This window comes from Myxine glutinosa, chromosome 2 (genome assembly GCF_964187855.1).
Source record: "Myxine glutinosa chromosome 2, kmMyxGlut1.1, whole genome shotgun sequence".
NCBI classification, from domain to species: Eukaryota; Metazoa; Chordata; class Myxini; order Myxiniformes; family Myxinidae; genus Myxine; species Myxine glutinosa.
The window spans coordinates 141,997,913-142,020,007 of record NC_136262.1 but is presented as its reverse complement, the minus strand read 5'-3'; positions in this window follow the sequence as shown (position 1 = coordinate 142,020,007).

The window sequence follows — 22,095 nt, the reverse complement described above, 5'->3', positions numbered from 1 at the left end:
TTTTTCAACACTAACACAAGTGCGAAAAGTGGTTTTTCAACATTAACACAAGTGTGAAAAGTGTTTTTTCCACACTAATACAAGTGCGAAAAGTGGTTTTTCAACACTATCACAAGTGCAAAAAGTGTTTTTTCCACACTAATACAAGTGCAAAAGTGGGTTCCTGCACTACCACAAGTGGGAAAAGTGGATTTTCAAAACTAACACAAGTGCGAAAAGTGGGTTTTCAACACTAACACAAGTGCGAAAAGTGGTTTTTCCACACTAATACAAGTGCAAAAGTGGTTTCCTGCACCAACACAAGTGCGAAAAGTGGTTTTTCAACACTAACACAAGAGCGAAAAGTGGTTTTTCAACACCAACACAAATGCGAAAAGTGGTTTTTCCACACAAATACAAGTGCAAAAGTGGTTTCCTGCACCAACACAAGTGCGAAAAGTGGTTTTTCAACACTAACACAAGTGCAAAAAGTGTTTTTTCAACACTATCACAAGTGCAAAAAGTGTTTTTGTCCACACTAATACAAGTGCAAAAGTGGTTTCCTGCACCAACACAAGTGCGAAAAGTGTTTTTCAACACTAACACAAGTGCGAAAAGTGGTTTTTCAACACTAACACAAGTGCGAAAAGTGGTTTTTCCACACTAATACAAATGCAAAAGTGGTTTCCTGCACCAACACAAGTGCGAAAAGTGGGTTTTCAACACTAACACAAGTGCGAAATGTGGTTTTTCAACACTAACACAAGTGCAAAAAGTGTTTTTTCCACACTAATACAAGTGCAAAAGTGGTTTCCTGCACCAACACAAGTGCGAAAAGTGGTTTTTCAACACTGACACAAGTGCGAAAAGTGGTTTTTCAACACTATCACAAGTGCAAAAAGTGTTTTTTCCACACTAATACAAGTGCAAAAGTGGTTTCCTGCACCAACACAAGTGCGAAAAATGGTTTTTCAACACTAACACAAGTGCGAAAAGTGGTTTTTCAACACTAACACAAGTGCGAAAAGTGTTTTTCCCACACTAATACAAGTGCAAAAGAGGTTTCCTGCACCAACACAAGTGGGAAAAGTGTATTTTCAACACTAACACAAGTGCGAAAAGTGGGTTTTCAACACTAACACAAGTGCGAAAAGTGGTTTTTCAACAATATCACAAGTGCAAAAAGTGTTTTTTCCACACTAATACAAGTGCAAAAGTGGTTTCCTGCACCAAAACAAGTGGGAAAAGTGGATTTTCAACACTAACACAAGTGCGGAAAGTGGTTTCCTTCACTAACACCATTGCAAAAAGTGGTTTTTCAACACTAACACAGGTGCGAAAAGTGGTTTTTCAACACTAACACAAGTGTGAAAAGTGGTTTTTTCACACTAATACAAGTGCAAAAGTGGTTTCCTGCACCAACACAAGTGCGAAAAGTGGTTTTTCAACACTAACACAAGTGCAAAAAGTGTTTTTTCCACACTAATGCAAGGGCAAAAGTGGTTTCCTGCACCAACACGAGTGCGAAAAGTGGATTTTCAACACTAACACAAGTGCGAAAAGTGGGTTTTCAACACTATCACAAGTGCGAAAACAGGTTTTTCAACACTAACACAAGTGCGAAAAGTGGTTTTTCAACATTAACACAAGTGCGAAAAGTGGTTTTTCCACACTAATACAAGTGCAAAAGTGGTTTCCTGCACCAACACAAGTGGGAAAAGTGGATTTTCAACACTAACACAAGTGCGAAAAGTGGTTTTTCAACAATAACACATGTGCGAAAAGTGGGTTTTCAACACTAACACAAGTGCGAAAAGTGGTTTCCTTCACCAACACCAGTGCGAAAAGTGGTTTTTCAACACTAACACAAGTGCGAAAAGTGGTTTTTCCACACTAATACAAGTGCAAAAGTGGTTTCCTGCACCAACATAAGTGCGAAAAGTGGTTTTTCAACACTAACACAAGTGCGAAAAGTGGTTTTTCAACACTATCACAAGTGCAAAAAGTGTTTTTTCCACACTAATACAAGTGCAAAAGTGGTTTCCTGCACCAACACAAGTGCGAAAAGTGGTTTTTCAACACTAACACAAGTGCAAAAAGTGTTTTTTCCACAGTAATACAAGTGCAAAAGTGGTTTCCTGCACCAACACGAGTGCGAAAAGTGGATTTTCAACACTAACACAAGTGCGAAAAGTGGGTTTTCAACACTATCACAAGTGCGAAAAGAGGTTTTTCAACACTAACACAAGTGCGAAAAGTGGTTTTTCCACACTAATACAAGTGCAAAAGTGGTTTCCTGCACCAACACAGGTGCGAAAAGTGGTTTTTCAACACTAATACAAGTGCAAAAGTGGTTTCCTGCACCAACACAAGTGCGAAAAGTGGTTTTTCAACACTAACACAAGTGCGAAAAGTGGTTTTTGAACACTATCACAAGTGCAAAAAGTGTTTTTTCCACACTAATACAAGTGCAAAAGTGGTTTCCTGCACCAACACAAGTGGGAAAAGTTGATTTTCAACACTATCACAAGTGCAAAAAGTGTTTTTCCCACACTAATACAAGTGCAAAAGTGGTTTCCTGCACCAACACAAGTGGGAAAAGTGGATTTTCAACACTAACACAAGTGCGAAAAGTGGGTTTTCAACACTACCACAAGTGCGAAAAGTGGTTTCCTTCACCAACACCAGTGCGAAAAGCGGTTTTTCAACACTAACAAAAGTGCGAAAAGTGGTTTCCTGCACCAACACAAGTGCGAAAAATGGTTTTTCAACACTAATACAAGTGCAAAAGTGGTTCCCTGCACCAACGCAAGTGCGAAAAATGGTTTTTCAACACTAACACAAGTGCGAAAAGTGGTTTTTCAACATTAACACAAGTGTGAAAAGTGTTTTTTCCACACTAATACAAGTGCAAAAGTGGTTTCCTGCACAAACACAAGTGGGAAAAGTGTATTTTCAACACTAACACAAGTGCGAAAAGTGGGTTTTCAACACTAATACAAGTGCGAAAAGTGGTTTTTCAACACTATCACAAGTGCAAAAAGTGTTTTTTCCACACTAATACAAGTGCAAAAGTGGGTTCCTGCACTAACACAAGTGGGAAAAGTGGATTTTCAAAACTAACACAAGTGCGAAAAGTGGGTTTTCAACACTAACACAAGTGCGAAAAGTGGTTTTTCCACACTAATACAAGTGCAAAAGTGGTTTCCTGCACCAACACAAGTGCGAAAAGTGGTTTTTCAACACTAACACAAGTGCGAAAAGTGGTTTTTCAACACTAACACAAGTGCGAAAAGTGGTTTTTCCACACTAATACAAATGCAAAAGTGGTTTCCTGCACCAACACAAGTGTGAAAAGTGGGTTTTCAACATGAACACAAGTGCGAAATGTGGTTTTTCAACACTAACACAAGTGCAAAAAGTGTTTTTTCCACACTAATACAAGTGCAAAAGTGGTTTCCTGCACCAACACAAGTGCGAAAAGTGGTTTTTCAACACTGACACAAGTGCGAAAAGTGGTTTTTCAACACTATCACAAGTGCAAAAAGTGTTTTTTCCACACTAATACAAGTGCAAAAGTGGTTTCCTGCACGAACACAAGTGCGAAAAATGGTTTTTCAACACTAACACAAGTGCGAAAAGTGGTTTTTCAACACTAACACAAGTGCGAAAAGTGTTTTTCCCACACTAATACAAGTGCAAAAGAGGTTTCCTGCACCAACACAAGTGGGAAAAGTGTATTTTCAACACTAACACAAGTGCGAAAAGTGGGTTTTCAACACTAACACAAGTGCGAAAAGTGGTTTTTCAACAATATCACAAGTGCAAAAAGTGTTTTTTCCACACTAATACAAGTGCAAAAGTGGTTTCCTGCACCAAAACAAGTGGGAAAAGTGGATTTTCAACACTAACACAAGTGCGGAAAGTGGTTTCCTTCACTAACACCATTGCAAAAAGTGGTTTTTCAACACTAACACAGGTGCGAAAAGTGGTTTTTCAACACTAACACAAGTGTGAAAAGTGGTTTTTCCACACTAATATAAGTGCAAAAGTGGTTTCCTGCACCAACACAAGTGCGAAAAGTGGATTTTCAACACTAACACAAGTGCGAAAAGTGGGTTTTCAACACTATCACAAGTGCGAAAACAGGTTTTTCAACACTAACACAAGTGCGAAAAGTGGTTTTTTCCACACTAATACAAGTGCAAAAGTGGTTTCCTGCACCAACACAAGTTGGAAAAGTGGATTTTCAACACTATCACAAGTGCAAAAAGTGTTTTTCCCACACTAATACAAGTGCAAAAGTGGTTTCCTGCAACAACACAAGTGGGAAAAGTGGATTTTCAACACTAACACAAGTGCGAAAAGTGGGTTTTCAACACTAACACAAGTGCGAAAAGTGGTTTTTCAACACTATCACAAGTGCAAAAAGTGTTTTTTCCACACTAATACAAGTGCAAAAGTGGTTTCCTGCACCAACACAAGTGGGAAAAGTGGATTTTCAACACTAACACAAGTGTGAAAAGTGGTTTCCTTCACTAACACAAGTGCAAAAAGTGGTTTTTCAACACTAACACAGGTGCGAAAAGTGGTTTTTCAACACTAACACAAGTGCGAAAAGTGGTTTTTCCACACTAATACAAGTGCAAAAGTGGTTTCCTGCACCAACACAAGTGCGAAAAGTGTTTTTTCAACATTTACACAAGTGCGAAAAGTGGTTTTTCAACAATATCACAAGTGCAAAAAGTGTTTTTTCCACACTAATACAAGTGCAAAAGTGGTTTCCTGCACCAACACAAGTGCGAAAAGTGGTTTTTCAACACTAACACAAGTGCGAAAAGTGGTTTTTCAACACTATCACAAGTGCAAAAAGTGTTTTTTCCACACTAATACAAGTGCAAAAGTGGTTTCCTGCACAAACACAAGTGCGAAAAGTGGATTTTCAACACTAACACAAGTGCGAAAAGTGGATTTTCAACGCTAACACAAGTGCGAAACGTGGTTTCCTTCACTAACACATGTGCGAAAAGTGGTTTTTCAACACTAGCACAAGTGCGAAAAGTGGTTTTTCAACACTAACACAAGTGCGAAAAGTGGTTTTTCAACACTATCACAAGTGCAAAAAGTGTTTTTTCCACACTAATACAAGTGCAAATGTGATTTGCTGCACCAACACAAGTGCAAAAAGTGGTTTTTCAACACTAACACAAGTGCGAAATGTGGTTTTTCAACACTATCACAAGTGCAAAAAGTGTTTTTTCCACACTAATACAAGTGCAAAAGTGGTTTCCTGCACCAACACAAGTGCAAAAAGTGGATTTTCAACACTAACACAAGTGCGAAAAGTGGGTTTCCAACACTAACACAAGTGCGAAAAGTGGTTTCCTTCACTAACACAAGTGCGAAAAGTGGTTTTTCAACACTAACACAAGTGCGAAAAGTGGTTTTTCAACACTAACACAAGTGCGAAAAGTGGTTTTTCAACACTATCACAAGTGCAAAAAGTGTTTTTTCCACACTAATACAAGTGCAAAAGTGGTTTCTTGCACCAACACAAGTGCGAAAAGTGGTTTTTCCACTCTAATACAAGTGAAAAAGTGGTTTGCTGCAACAACACAAGTGCGAAAAGTGGTTTTTCAACACTAACACAAGTGCGAAAAGTGGTTTTTCAACACTATCACAAGTGCAAAAAGTGTTTTTTCCACACTAATACAAGTGCAAAAGTGGTTTCCTGCACCAACACAATTGCGAAAAATTGATTTTCAACACTAACACAAGTGCGAAAAGTGGGTTTTCAACACTAACACAAGTGCGAAAAGAAAAGAAAAGAAAAGTACCCCTCCGACCTCTTCGCTCACCCCGCGCCTTATATCCTCCCCCATCTCTCCCATTTCCCTGGTAGATGCCGCCCTCATCTGTTCCAATTCATTCTTTTGGGCATCCATTTTGCCCTCCAGCCCGTTCTTTCCCTCCTCTATGTGATCCCCCATTCGTTTGATTTCTCGGGCGGATTGATCCCCCATTTCCCTCAATTTGCCCCCCATCTTGTCTTCTAGTCCCGTTAACCTATTCTTCACCCCTTCCATTTGGTTCTCCTGGGCGGCCATTCTGTTTTCCAACCCCGTTAACCCGTCCTTCATTTCCTTAATTTGGCTTCCCAATTCCCCAATTTGACTTCCCATATCATTTCTCAATTCCCCAATTTGACCTCTCATATCATTTCTCAATTCACCGATTTTGACCTCCCAATTGCTCCCCCATTCTATTTTCCATTCCCTCACTATCGGCCCTCATTTCTCCCATTTCTTTCCTCAACCCTCCAATTTGGCTTCCCATTCGTTCCAATTGTTCTCCCACCTTGTCCATACTGTCGTTCTTTTGCTGCATTTCCGCCATAAATTGGACCATGAAGACTTGCATTTCGACCACCCCCATTTGCGCAGTGGGCGCGGCCCTCGTCACCATGTGTGAGGCGCCGCCATTTTGTGCGCCTGCAACCCCCTCTACCGCACCTTCATTATTTTCCTCCTCCATCTCTGCCACTTCCTCCCTGGGGTCCTGGGTTGACTCTAACCCTTCCTCATCTACCCCCACCGGCATCCGATCGCCTTGATTATCCATGGCATGATTTTAATTTGGTTTTCAATAAAAATTTTGGCCGCTCGTAATTTTGACCAAATTCTTTTCCAAAATATAAACAATTTGGTTCGGGACCAAATCCAACACCCAGACACCAATTGTTGTGGATTCGGGGGTCGGCTCTCCCCTTATCAAGGGGGCAGGGGTTAATCCCCTTGTCTTGTTAAGCTGGCCGTCCCGAGTCTTGGAAATTATGACGTCACTTCCGGTCGGTGGTAAGTCGGGTTGTAAGCCTAATTAGTCTTAGTACCTAAGTACTACCACCGGCCGTAAAGCGAGGAGATAAATCCCACTCGAGCCGCAGCATTGATGGACACGCCGAGCGAAGCGAGCCGCGACTCAGGCCGTTAGCAAAGACTAACCCCGATTCTCAGCGGTTTCCAAATCGTGCCACAGGTACTCAATCGAGAAAAGACTAAAGCAATCGGATAAGAGGAAACCAGAGTAAGGGAAGAACAAAGAGTGGGTTTATTAATTATTTACAAGCAAAAGAAGAGGAAATGAAATGAATATCCAGGAGGAAGAAGAAGAAGCAGGACACAGGGCAGGCTTACCGAAACAGTCTTAACTTATTACTCCAGGACAAACAGATACACTCACACGGGATGGTAGCTGGTAGGGGGGAAGGTCCAAGCAGATGTCCAGGCTTCTCGTCCGGTCCCGACTCGTGCCGTGGTGGTGATGGAAGCAGGCCGGCAGCGCATCGTTGTATTTGACCGCGAGCAGACCTCACGTATATCAGGGGGACTGGGATGCGGCGTACGTAATATGTATTTCGTGCCAACGCTCTCTCTCTCCCGATCAATGTTCGTATCACAGGCAGTTCATATCAAAGGGCAGTTCGTATCAAAGGCAGTTCGTATCAAACGAGCTCCCTCACGCAGTTCCTCAAGTCCCCAAGTCCGTAAAAGGGCTTTGCACGCACGCTTATATAATGTGCTCACAGATCAATGCGCGCTTCATACACCATGCCCGCCAGTGAGCTCACCTCAGCCCTGGTTGGTTGGCGAAGGCTCACCGGCTCCGCCCTTGATGGTGAGTTGATGTGGCCACACCTCGTTCTTGTGTCCCGCCCCCTTTTTCCTCGGCCTGAGACCGCATGTTCAATGGTGTTTGGAGCGAGCGCTAAGGCAACGACGAAGGCTCAATGCAGCGAATGCTACCAACCAAACCACGTGACAATTTGGGGAGAGACAAGCCCCGACTGTAGGGGCGCATAATGGCATAGCTTGGAGAGAGCGGCTGCAAAATGAACGGAAGGGCCTATTCTTATTTAATTGATGCAACGTAGATTCAACTATTGGGAACACGGCCTTATCTGACACATAATAAGGAAATAACTAAAGTTCCTATGGTGGCCTACGTGTTGCATATGGACTAAGGGTGCAACCCTTACCCTTTTAAATGATGGAATATTTACAATAATTATTTACAAAAGTGTGGGTTCTCAAAACCGCAACAATATATATATATATATATATATAGATAGATATCTATAGATTTTTTTTTTTTAAATAAACATCAAATTCCTGCGAGGGGCTAAGTGTGAAAAACGCTGGCTCAACACAGGACTCGAACCAAGGACCTCCATTTCTTTTGCAGCAACAGCCCACTGCGCTATTGAGCCAACCGTTATGTCCTCAGAATTTTCCACACTTAACACTGTGTGTGTATATATATATATATATATATATATATATGTATGTGTATGTATATATGTGTAATTGTGTATGTATGTGTATGTGTGGGGGCAGCGATCAGCCCCCCTGGTCCCCTTTTCCCCCCAGAAGAACCCCAGGAGGCATTTGGAACTGTGGTACAAGAGGTTTATTATAGAAATTATTCATTAACGTGCACGGAATATTTTCAGGTCCATGCACCAAGACGGCAGTTCCCGGCGCACGGCAGTACGACCCACATTAGCAAGAAGGAGGTCGCGATGCGTACAATGCACAAGGAAGCGCCACGAGGCCATCCACTGAAAATCTTAGAGTTCTCACCGTCAAGCCGGTTATTTTACATGGTTCCCCCCCCCCCCCCCCCCCTCCCTCCCCTCATCCCATAATGAGAAATCGAAGGCGTGGTCCAGACAGTGAGGAGCCTTGATAAGGACTCAAGGCCACAGGGAGAACATAACACGGCTGGGCTGACATAACACGGCTGGGCTGACATAACACGGCTGGGCTGACATAACACGGCTGGGACGCAGGTAGTGGAAATGTCATTTATGGTCTTAGACTGCCCCCCAGAGGATTGGGAGGGTATCGCTGAGGGCCAATACTCAGTATACTAATGTGGAAGGTGGGGGATATTTGGGTGCCCTTAATTATTGCCACGACAGTTGTATGTGTGTGTGTGTGTGTGTGTGTGTGTGTGTGTGTGTGTGTGTGTGTGTGTGTGTGTGTGTGTGTGTGTGTGTGTGTGTATGTAATGTCCCCCCTCGGTCACTTAATCCGCCGTCATGGTCTCCAATTCCACTGCTTCGCCGATGACATCCAGCTTTTCATCTCCACCAAGTCCGTCTCCACCGACACCCACTCTATCCTGACAAACTGCATCACTGAAATACAATCCTGGCTTCAAATCAACTTCCTCAAACTTAACTGTGATAAATCTGAAATAATCATCATTGGCCCAAAAATGCTCACAAAATCCACCCATAACTTTGCCCTCAACATCGACGGTATCCCAGTGTCCACCTCCCCTCACATCCGCAATCTTGGCATCATCTTTGACCAAACCCTCTCCTTCGACAAATACACGAAACAGATCACAAAGACAGCCTCTTTCACCTGAAAAACATCGCCCGTCTCCATCCATCCCTCTCCTCCATGGCTGCAGAAACCCTCATCCACGCCTTCATCACCTCCCGTCTGGACTACTGCAATAGCCTCCTCTATGGTTCACCCTCAACAATCACCAATAAACTCCAATACATTCAGAACTCTGCTGCCCGTCTACTCACCCATTCCCGGACCCGTGACCACATCACCCCCGTCCTTTACAAGCTTCACTGGCTCCCCATCTCCCAGAGAATCCAGTACAAAATCCTCTTCTTGACCTACAAAGCCCTACATAACCTGGCCCCATCCTACCTGGCTGACCTCCTCTCCAGACACACTCCCAACCGTAACCTCCGCTCTGCTGGTACCAACCTCCTGACCCCCCCCCCCCCCCCCCCAATCCGGACCAAATTCAGATCCTGGGGGGACAGGGCCTTCTCCATCGCTGCTCCCACCCTCTGGAACTCACTACCTCACACCATCAGAGACTCCTCCTCACTCACCACATTCAAAACATCACTCATGACCCACCTGTTCAACACTGCATTCAACATTTAACCCACAGCATTTAACCCCTGACTATCTCTTCTCCTTCTCCCTCCTTTTTGCTTTAAATATTTCCCGATTGATTCTTGTCTTTTGCAATTGTTTTTATGTTTTGCTATGCATTATGTTTTTCACTCTGTCAAAGCGTCTTTGGGCTTCGTGAAAAGCGCTATATAAAATAAATGCATTATTATTATTATTATTATCGGGCAGGAGACAGAAAGGCTCCTCGCCGAGGTGGACCTGGGAATCTCGGGCCGAGTAAACCCCCTCCCCTGAACCGAGTGCTGGACGGATCCAACTGCAGGAAACTAACCACCCGCATTCATCGCTTGGCTTTGCGAAGCCGAGCTTTGAAAATGTAAAGACGCACCGAGGCTCAAGTTAATAGACATTTGGTAGGGATAGGGAATTGGTGATTGGCAAATTTGATGGGCAGAATTGGAATTTGATGGCGAAATTGATAGTGGGAGATGCCCGAGGTGGAGGGATGGCAAATCCACCATCCCTCACATCCACCCGGGCACATGAGCACTAATTATGGGGTTATGGCGGTGAAAACCAAGCCAGGGAGGGTTTGGATAATGGATTAGGGATCTAGAAAAATGACCATAGGTAACGGTAGTGTTAAGTAGCGACATGTACCTGTAGAGGGGACGTAGAATAGATTAGGTGGATTATAACGACGAGGGAGCGCAATAGTATAAGGGGCGACTGGGAAGTGCGAGTTTCAGAAGGGAGTAGGTAGATCAGATGATGCAGTGTGTTTGTGGTTTATTGAATGAGGAATTGGTATGGAAGTTTTTGCGGGTGAGCATGTTGAGCAAATGAGGAATTGAGGGGAAATACTCGGGAAAGATGCGTGTATGAGCGTGGGAGAATTTGGGTGCCTGAGGCGATGGTTTGGGGAATTGGAAGTGTATGGAGCAGTGTATGGTGAAAAGTGTGAGGTGATTGTGAGTTGTATTGAGCGTGAAAGTGTATGGAGTAGTGTATGAGTGAATAATTGTGATTGTGCATTGTATTGAGTGAATGAAGAAGCCTGGGGGGAAAGGAGGGTGCAAGAGCCACCAGGTGTGTGTGAGCACAGGTGTGCAAGTGAGTGGACAGGTGTATGGAGAATGGTTGTGTGAAATAGCTAATATGGAATGGAGTATGGAATGGATGGTGTGGAGTGAGTATGGTGGAAAAGGTGGAGTGGAGTGGTTGGGGCAAAGGGGAGTGGATGGGGAAGATGGACCCCCATCACGAATACCCGGGGAGGGTAGTTTAAGAGTTAGGTGGAGGGTGTAGGTAAATTGTGGTTGGATATTGGCATCTGTGGTGCGTGTGGAAGAATGGTGTTTGAATGGGTGCATTAGTGACGTGGAAATGGCTGGGCGTGTGGCCTGTTAGAGGTATGGTTGGTTGAGCACTCCGCCACTGTGAGGATGTCGGCCAGGTGAGGCAGCAGGTAGGCTCTGGGAGCCGGTAGAGTTGTTGTGGATGGCGCCCGAGGTTCCGGAGGACGGACCCGGGTAGCCCAGTGCCAGAGAGGGCACCGAGGGGGTAAGTGCCAGGGAGGGCCTTCCCCAGTTAGATAGGTTAGTGAGGAGCAGGTAAGCTTGGGTGGAAACTTTAGTGGTGGAGGCACACAGGTAGGTAGACCTGTTAGGGGAGCCACACGACTCAGCCCAGAAATTGTGCGAAGGCACAGGGAGTTGAATCGGGGGAGTGAGACCCCAAATTGGTGAGCGCCACAGATGGTCAATGGGAGTTTGGTTTTTAGAACCGCATAGAGTAAGACGGCCAATGGTTTTGCAGGGAAAGACCCGGGTAGTGTAAAGTGTGTTAATGTCATTTAGGAAGTAGTTAGGATTAAGAATCTCCTCGCACCATCTGCATCCACTCACCTGAGGTGACAACGTGCTCCACACCATGCCATGGTTTGTCGTTTCTTTTTGTGCAAATGTTTTGGAAAGGTGAGACGCATCATGACGTGGGTGTGACATTGTGTTGTTGTTCCATCTCTCCCTCCTTATGAGGATTGATGATGAATTGGGTGATGGCAAATTTGGTTAGAGGGATTGTGGTAACAAATTTGGTGTTCGGGGAGATATGGGGAAGATGTCACGATAGAGACGAATTGTAAATTGTTTTGTAAATATGGGGTAAGGGGCAAGGGTAGAGTAGGTGACAGGTGGGGTGGCGTACATTAGGGACGAGCTTTCTCCGCTCGCTCTTCGTGCGCACCCCGCTCTGCATTACCTTGATTGATGTGTACCCTTGTGACCTTACCCCTCGCTAACGCTGCTGCTTTGTCTTCCTTCCCCACCCATGAACCATGCTCTCAGGGCACTGAGGGGGAGCGTGTGGGAGCCCGCATTTGTGTGCCCGAATTCCCGCTGCCAGCTGCCTGCATCCATGCACCACTTTATGGACCGCACGTCTTGCGGCCATGCACCACCATATGGACCACGGTTCTGTGGCCGAGCACCACTTATGGACCACACGTTTGTGGTATGGCCCCTCTGCTGGGACCGGCCACAATGGCCCAGGGAGATCTTGCTTGCGGACCATGGAGAGGTGGCCCCCTTTTTGCCCTACCACTGGACGATAGTGGACCACTGGACCACCCATAGCTGGCCCCTTTGGGCCATAAATAAAATGGACACGGTTGTTTTTTTTGTTTTATTGCCACCAAATAGGCCGCAAGCAAAGAAGATGAGGAACGACAACATCAAGAACGACGGCCAGCAGAGGGAGCAGAACAAGATCAAGACCATCAGTGTGTTTTTTTTTATTGTGTTGTGCAATTTAGCACTGGATTGGTGCTTGACTGGTGCTTGCTATTATTGGTGCTTTGGTGTTTGCATGCTCGGGGACGCATAGCAGTAAAATTTGGCATCCCTGGGCATGTGAGGTGGTGTATTGATGCAGTGCATGCTGTCTCCTCCCTCCCACAGGATTCTCTTTTTGTTTCCTAAAAAGCAATGAAAGGTCCTGGGTTGCGTTTTGTAAATAATGTAATAATGTCACTTGTAAATAATGCTCCCCACTGGCTAAATGTATAGTTTGAGAATTAATTCCGCAATTCGGTTAATTGTGGGCGTGACTCTGTTAGGTAGGATGCAACGTAACAGGGGGACATATTTATTTGTGTTTTAAAACTGTCACACTCAGGGTCAGGTTAATAGCAGAGGGTATTACACCACCGTGTCACATTAAGTAAAGTTTTGTCGGCCCGAGACGTGCCGTGAGGAATGAAGGTGCTGTGTTGCGGTTTTTAGAACCTTCACATGTAAATTTAGTTGTAAATTTCCTTATAAATAACCCCTGTGTACATTTCCCCTTAATTGGCTGTTAAATGAAATAATCGCACCTTAGTTAGTCCACATTGCAACACGTAGCAAATCATAGGACCTCTCTATAGTTATTTCATTATTCTGTGTTCCAGATAAGGCTGTGTGTCCAATAATTGACTCGACGTTGCATCAAATGAAATAAGGATAGGCCCTACAGCTCCCTCAACATCAGTGCGATTGATTTTCTAACCCGTGCGCCGCCATTACGCACGCGGTCGTCTTGGAGAAGAAGGGGGAGGAGTCAGCCAAGCGCCAGGAACAAGGCATGGCTCTGCCAACGCCTCATCAAGGGGTGGGACCGGTGAGCCCTCGCGACCAACCAAGGCCGAGGCGAGCTCACCGGTGGGCGTTTCCAAAAGGCAGGCGGCTTGATACACGGGGGGCCAATATAAGCGCCACCACGGACTACGTACAGAGGTCGGGTGGAGCAAGCAGAGGCGAGCGGCAGAAAGAGCCACGGAGATTGACCAGCAGAGATTTGAATTGCGTATGCAACATACCAGCTTTCCCCCGCTATATAATTGTCCGGTCGCGTCCAACGACACGCGGAGCTGTTTGCCGGGTTTCACCTCGACCCCAAAGCGTGGACCGGAGCGCGCGCTTGGAGCCGGACCTCGACGCCTACCATCTGCCTGGACCCTTCTCTGCCTTCCTATACAATCCCTGCCATTCCATCCTTTCGTGTAAGTGTGTTTGTTCTGTGCTGGGCGTTTGATAAGTTAAGCCTGTATAAGCTTGCCCTGTGTCTGCTTCTTCTTCTTCCCTTTTATATGCCCTTCTTTTGTTTCCTCTTCGGGTTTTGTATGTAGTTAATAAATCTTTGTTCTCCCTTTACTTTGGTTTCCTTTCTTATTCGATCACTTTCGTGATTTCTGTCAATTGAGTACCTGTGGCACGATTTTGGCCGCACCGCTTTACAATCGGGTTAGTCTTTGCTAACGGCTCAGATTCCACAGTTCGCTTCGCTCGGCGTAAATCATCAATCACGCTGCGGTCCGGGCGGGAGTATTTCCTTGCGTACCAGAAGGCGCTGGTACTTTGGTCATAGGAAGGATAGGCCTAATACCCTATTCGGCGCTGACCGGGCGTGACGTCATACCCCCAGGATCGGAGACGGCCAGTGTACAGGACAAGGGGTTAACCCCCTTTGGGAAGGGGAGCGCCCTACTCTGGGTTCCGTAACAATATGTATATATATATATATATATATATATATATATATTGTTACGGTTGCGGTTTAGATGTTATGATGGGCCGAGCGGATGGTCCACCGCGACCGTTACAGGATCCCCGATTGGCCCGACTCCCCCAACGTTGACCAGATCGCACCACAGATATTCAATTTGGAAACCTCTAAAGCGACCGAAAGAGAAGGAAAAGAGAAGAAGACAGAGTACGGAGGAATAACAGGATTTATTAAGTATTTTCACAAGCCAGAGCAACGAGAGCAATCGGTTATATTCAGCGAATGGAAGGAGCAGATACACAGTGAATCGTTAGCTTATACTATTCAATTTACTTAACCCCAGGACAACGATGAGGACAGACGACGTTCACACTTACACGGGGGAAATTGCAGGCAGGAATGGCGGAGGTGGGTTGCTGGAGAGGGAGGCAGGGTAAGGTCCCTGCAACCGGCAGGGCTGGAGGTAGCAGCTCCCAATTCTTCGCGTTTTTGGTGGGAAAACCCTCGGTCGCGTCGACGCTGCTGATGCTGTGGACGTCACGCGCTGGCTCGGTCACACCTGCTCCTCTCCTTCTGGTGGAGCCGTCTCCCTCCTCTCAGCGCGTCTCTCCAAAGCTTGTTTCCTCTCCAAGTACCTCTCCTTTTTGGTTTGGAGCGTCTCTCATCTCACAGCTCACAGCTCAGCTCACAGCTCATCTCTCCTCTCATCTCTCATGTCATCTCCTGAAGCAGTCCCTTCCAGTCGCTTTTATTACTCGGGTAGGAATCAAGCCGCCGGCTGCGAGGACACGCCTACCGGGTCGCTCACCGCGGTCCTGGTTGGCTGTTAGGGCTGTCCGATTCCCCCTTTGATCATGACGACGTGCCACGCCTGTGAGTTGGCGGCTCCTACCTCCCTCTTCTCCGAGATTAGCACATGGGCAATGGCGGCTTGCGAGATTGAACACCACTCGCACCGCTTTTGAAAGGAACTTTGGAGAGCGGAGATGATTGGGGAAATTGAAAGGGGCCTACGCTTATTTTGTTTGATACAATGCAGAGTCAATCTAGTGGGAAACACATATATAGCCTACATAGAATAAGGAAATAAACTATTTAAAAAGATATATCGTGGCCTGTGTGTAAGTTTCATGGAATTAACTAGGAGGACGGCTGCGACCATTATTTACATTACGAGGGTGTTACACACAACAAAACCATACTTTTCACATTCGTTACACTTTCTACAAAATTGTTACACTTCTCAAAACCGTGACCCTTCTCAAAACCGTTACACTGCACCCTCCTTTCTTCAGGCCCGTCATCGGGCCTACAAAACTTTAACTTAGTGTGACACGTAGGTGTAATTCCCTCTACAATTAACCTGACCCTGAGTGTGACAATCTTAAAACACAAATAAATATGTCCCCCTGCTGCATTGCACCCTGTCTAACAGATTTGCGCCCACAGGATAACCGAATTACGGAATTGTTTTCAAACTATACATTTATGGTGGGGAGCATTATTTACAGTGACGTTATTTCTTATTTACAACGCAACCCAGGACCTGTGTATTTTTTTTCTTTTTAGGGAACAAGAAAAAGAAATTCCTGTTGGGAGGGAGGAGACAGCACGCATTGCATCGATGCACCAGTACCAATATCACCAAAGCACCCAAAAGCACCAAAAGCACCACCAAGCACCACAAAGCACCAAAAGCACCACCAAGCACCAAAAGCACCACTCGGTGCACAGTCACCACGGTTCATAATAAACACAACAAAACAACTGGTGGTGGTCTTCTCTTTCTCTGCTGGGCCGATGTTCTTCCCGACGTCTTCTGGCTTCATGCGGCCTACTTGGAAATAATAAAAAACCCAACTTGTGTTCATTTTTATTTAGGGCCTCAGGGGCCAACTAAGGGTGGTCCACCTGTTTGGCATAGGTGCCGCCTTACCGAGGTCCGCAAGCAAGATTCCCTGGCCACTATGGCCGGTCTCCAACAGAGGTGCCCTGCCCCAGAACCTGGGGTCCATCAAGTGGTACTTGGCCGTAGAACAGCGGTCCATAAAGTGGTACATCAACGCAATGCATGCTGGTTCTGAGAATCTCGTGCGCACAATGGCCATCTCACGCACGCTCCCCTCGGCACCCAATGGCGCACAGGTCCTCAAGTGGGAGACAAAAGGGGGGAAGACAAATGAGCGAGGGGTAAGGTCACAAGGGTACACGTCAATAAAGGCAATGCAGGGTGAAGTGCGTACGGAGAGCGAAGTGAGAAAAACTTGTCCCTACCGTACGTCACCCCCCCTGTCACCTACACTACCCTTGCCCTTACCCCATATTTACAAGAATTTACACCTTTACAAATTCGTCACTACGTCTTGTCTTCCCCATCTTTCCCTTCTACACCAAATTCGTCTCCAATCCCTCTACTTCAAAATTTGCCATCACCAATTCATCATCAATCCTCATAAGGAGGGAGAGATGGAATTACGCACAATGTCACACCCACGTCATGATGCGTCTCACAATCCAAAACATTTGCATTAATGAAAAATAATAAAACATGGCATGGTGTGGAGTTACTTCATCTCAGGTGAGTGGATGCAGATGGTGCGAGGAGATCCTTCATCCTAACTATCCTCTAAATGATTTTAACACACTTTACACTACCCGGGGTCTTTCCCTGCCAATCCATTGGCCACTTACACTATGGGTTCTAACAACCAATTCCCATTGCCCAAACTGTGGTGCTTCTCAATTTGGGGTCTCACTCCCCCGATTCATCTCCCGGTGCCCTTGCACAATTTCTGGGCTGCGACGTGTAGCTCTCCCAGCAGATCTACCCACCTGCACACCTCCACCACTGCAGTTGCCACCTGAGCTTACCTAGCTCCTCACCCTAACCTATCTAGCTGGGGAAGGCCCCTCCTGGCTCTGTCACCCCACTCGGTGCCCTCTGGCACTGGGCTACCCGGGTCCGTCCTCCGGATCCTTGGGCCCCATCCACAACAACTACTACCGGCTCCCAGAGCCCACCTGCGGCCTCACCTGGCCGACATCCTCACAGTGGTGGAGCGCCCAACCAACTACACACACTAACAGGCTACACGCCCAGCCATTTCCACAACACTAATGCACCCATCCAATCACCATTCTTCCACCCGCACCACAGATGCCAATATCCAACCACAATTTACCTATACCCTCTACCTAACACTTACACTACCCGCCCCGGGTATCCATGATGGGGGTCCATCCTTCCCCCATTCACACCTTCGCACCATGCACACCACTCCGTACCACTTACTCCAACTCTCTCCACACCACTCATTCCAATACTCCATTTATTCCACACTACCATTCTCCATACCTGTTGTTGCACACCTGTGCCCTCACACCTGGTGCCACCTGCACCCTCCTTTCTTCCTGGACCATTTGGTCATCACAATACACATCACCATCACTCACTCATACACTGCTCCATCCACCTGTTCAGTTGCACACCTGTGCAATCACACCTGTTCAATCCTCAAACACACGGCATCATCTCATCTAACTACTCCCCTCTGAAACTTGCGCTTCCCAGTCGCCCCTTTAAACTATTGCGCTCCCACATCATTATCATCCACGCTAATCTACCTGCGTCCCCGCTACAGGTATCCTTGTCACTAACTAATCTTAACGTTACCTACTGTCATCTTCTAGGGCCCTACACACAATATCCTAACCCACCCGGGCTAGTTTTCACTGCCATCAACCCCATAACCTAGTGCTCCTTTGCCCCCCCTTCTGTGGGGGGATGGTGGACTGCCCATCCCACCACATCGGGGAGGTCCCACTATCAATTTGGCACACCAAATTTCAGCCAATCAACTGCCAATCACCGTACCAATCATCAAATTTTGTTTTGTCTTCTAATTTCGGGGCCAAAACACTATCCTCATCACCCGTCTACTTATTAGATCCTCTCGGTGCGCCAATTCCCTTCTAAAGCTCGGCTTCGTACAGCCGAGCAATGAATACGGGTTGTTTTGTGCCAGCGGCTGGATACGTCCCGCATTCGGGGCAGGGACGGGGGCTTACCCGGGCCGAGATCCCACGCACCACCTCGGCGTGGAGCCATCCAATGTCCCGATCTCGACCTGCCGGCACGTCTCAACAAAAAGTGGTCGCCATGACGACCCTTCCTATCGAGCTGCCCGCTCCGCCTAGTGGAGCACGGACGCGGCCGTTCCAAGCGAGGCCCAGCGTGGATCGCGTACGGCGGTCCTTTCGAACCCGCCGTGGCTCGGATCCCCGCTGGTTCTCGCGGCACGCGAAGCCCGGCACGCACCGAGGGCCCGATTCGGCTAAAAGTCGCTCTAACCGCTAACCCGGTTACCGTCGATGCCTCACCTGCATGCTTACACGCATATGCTACCCCTTTCTTGCTACTACCTCCAGCTGTTCCCATGCTCCTCGTACCTTTCCCTACACACCTCGGTACACTCATTCCGCTCACCGACTTGGTCACACACCTGACCACCGAACACCTTGGCACACATTCGTCGCTCGCACACCTCACCAACACACTTCTTCGCGCCCCTTCCTCGGTCACCTCCTCTGTGACCATCACAGGTGTGCTTTCACTCGCACACCCAACCACGTGCCTCACGACCAACTCAAGTGTGCATTCCCACACACGCTCTACCATTCCAGGTGTGCATCCTTCCATTCCAGGTGTACATCCTCGCTCACCTGTCACAACCAACTCACGCTCCGTGTCACTCTCACTACTCTCACCTCCACTCTCGGTCGCGCACTCACCCTTACTCTCGACAGCGCACTCTTTCCCCATGCACCTGTCCGTTACACACCTTTCTCGCGCACACTCTTGCGCACACTCTCCCGTTACATCCTCTGTAACACTCACCACAGGCGTGCATTCTCCCTTACTCTTGACAGCATGCGCTTTCCCCATGCACCCGTCCGTTACACACCTTTCTCGCGCATCCTCTTGCGCACACTTTTTTGATACTTCCTCCGTAACACTTACCACACCGCGCTTCCATGTGCTCCCTCGCACACGCGCTACGACCGACTCACTCTCGACAGCACACTCACTGGTCGGCGCGCACTTTTTCCTCACACACCCCATGGTCGGACATTCTCGCACACCTCTTTTTTCGCACACCAGGCCTGTCGCACACTTCACCAACGGCCTTTCACGAACACCCGGATCCAAACCAATCCCCAAGCCGACTGAAGCTTTCCTCACATCATATACATTGCCGAATATTTCGCCACTCACCTTGGCACCTCGTCTCCGCACCTCTTTTGCCACCTGCAAACTCTTTATTTGGTTAGTGAGCAGCACATCATGAGTTGAGCACCGACCTTGTACATATTCCATTACTTCCTCCTTTATCTCCCTCTTAGTTTCTGTCCGTCCCTTCTTAATTTCACTCACCTCTTCTTCCACTTCCTCTAATTTTTGCTTCACCTCTCTTATTTCCCGGTGCGTCTCCTCAAGTTCGTCCTCTAAGGCTACCGTGACCGTCTCTATGTGCATCCTCACCTGCCGGTCCTTTGTCTCCATTATCTCTGTCACCTCGTCCACCCTCATTGTCAGTCCCTCACGTACCATCTGACATTGCCTCTGTGCCGCTATTAATTCGTTTTTAATTTCTTTTTGTGTCGCCTTTAACCCTCCGAGTACTGCAGTGTTCCTTTGAACCTGCTCCACTAACTCCGTTTGTCCCTCCGTCAGCTGTTCCACCTCCTCTGTCAGACCCTCTATGCCCCCCTGTAACCTAGCCGTATTATTCCTCACCTCTTTCTCCATACGCTTCTCATCTCGCTTTACCTCCTCGCGTAGCCCCGAAACCTCCTCACCTACACCTCGTCATATCCCCTCTTTCATCTCCTCCATCTCTTTTGTAGATGCCACCCTCATCTGTCCCAATTCATCCCTCTGAGCATCCAGTTTACTTTCTAACCCGATTTGCACCTCCTCTATCTGGTTCCCCATTCGTTTGATTTCCTTGGCAGATTGTTCCCCTATTTCCCGCAATTTGTCCTCCATCCTATTTTCTAACCCCATTAATCCATTTTTCACCTCTTTTATCCCGTTGTCTAACCCCTCAAAATTATTGTCTAACTTCCCAAATTTCTTGTCTAACCCCTCGCTTGGTCCCTCATTGCCCCCATTTGCTCACCCTGAGCATCCATCCGGTTCCCCATTCTGTTTTCCATCCCTTTGAAATTATCGTCTGTTTTTACCATAAAGGCCATCATCTGTTTCATAAACAGGTTCCAATTCATTGGCATCTCGGGTTCGGCTACCGCGACCATGGGCGCGGCTAAATTTGGTGCCGCAACAACCATGTGCGCGAGGACGCCATCTTGTGCGCCCGAAACCTCGTGTGCGAGAGCGCCATTTTGTGCGTCTGATACCCCCTCAACCACATCCTCCATATACATTTCCCCGAGGTCCTGGGTTACCCCTAACCCGTCTATCTCCCCCACCGACATCTGATCGCCTTGATTGCCCATGGCGCGATCTCAAAATTCGGGTTTTATAAAACAAAATTTCGGCAGCACGTAATTTTGACCAAAAAATTTTTTCCTACACGTTTTAAAAATTTGGTTCGGGCCTCGAATCCCACTCCTCGACACCAATTGTTACGGTTGCGGTTTAGATGTTATGATGGGCCGAGCGGATGGTCCACCGCGACCGTTACAGGATCCCCGATTGGCCCGACTCCCCCAACGTTGACCAGATCGCACCACAGATATTCAATTTGGAAACCTCTAAAGCGACCGAAAGAGAAGGAAAAGAGAAGAAGACAGAGTACGGAGGAATAACAGGATTTACTAAGTATTTTCACAAGCCAGAGCAACGAGAGCAATCGGTTATATTCAGCGAATGGAAGGAGCAGATACACAGTGAATCGTTAGCTTATACTATTCAATTTACTTAACCCCAGGACAACGATTAGGACAGACGACGTTCACACTTACACGGGGGAAATTGCAGGAAGGAATGGCGGAGGTGGGTTGCTGGAGAGGGAGGCAGGGTCAGGTCCCTGCAACCGGCAGGGCTGGAGGTAGCAGCTCCCAATTCTTCGCGTTTTTGGCGGGAAAACCCTCGGTCGCGTCGACGCTGCTGATGCTGTGGACGTCACGCGCTGGCTCGGTCACACCTGCTCCTCTCCTTCTGGTGGAGCCGTCTCCCTCCTCTCAGCGCGTCTCTCCAAAGCTTGTTTCCTCTCCAAGTACCTCTCCTTTTTGGTTTGGAGCGTCTCTCATCTCACAGCTCACAGCTCAGCTCACAGCTCATCTCTCCTCTCATCTCTCATGTCATCTCCTGAAGCAGTCCCTTCCAGTCGCTTTTATTACTCGGGTTGGAATCAAGCCGCCGGCTGCGAGGGCACGCCTACCGGGTCGCTCACCGCGGTCCTGGTTGGCTGTTAGGGCTGTCCGATTCCCCCTTTGATCATGACGACGTGCCACGCCTGTGAGTTGGCGGCTCCTACCCCCCTCTTCTCCGAGATTAGCACATGGGCAATGGCGGCTTGCGAGATTGAACACCACTCGCACCGCTTTTGAAAGGAACTTTGGAGAGCGGAGATGATTGGGGAAATTGAAAGGG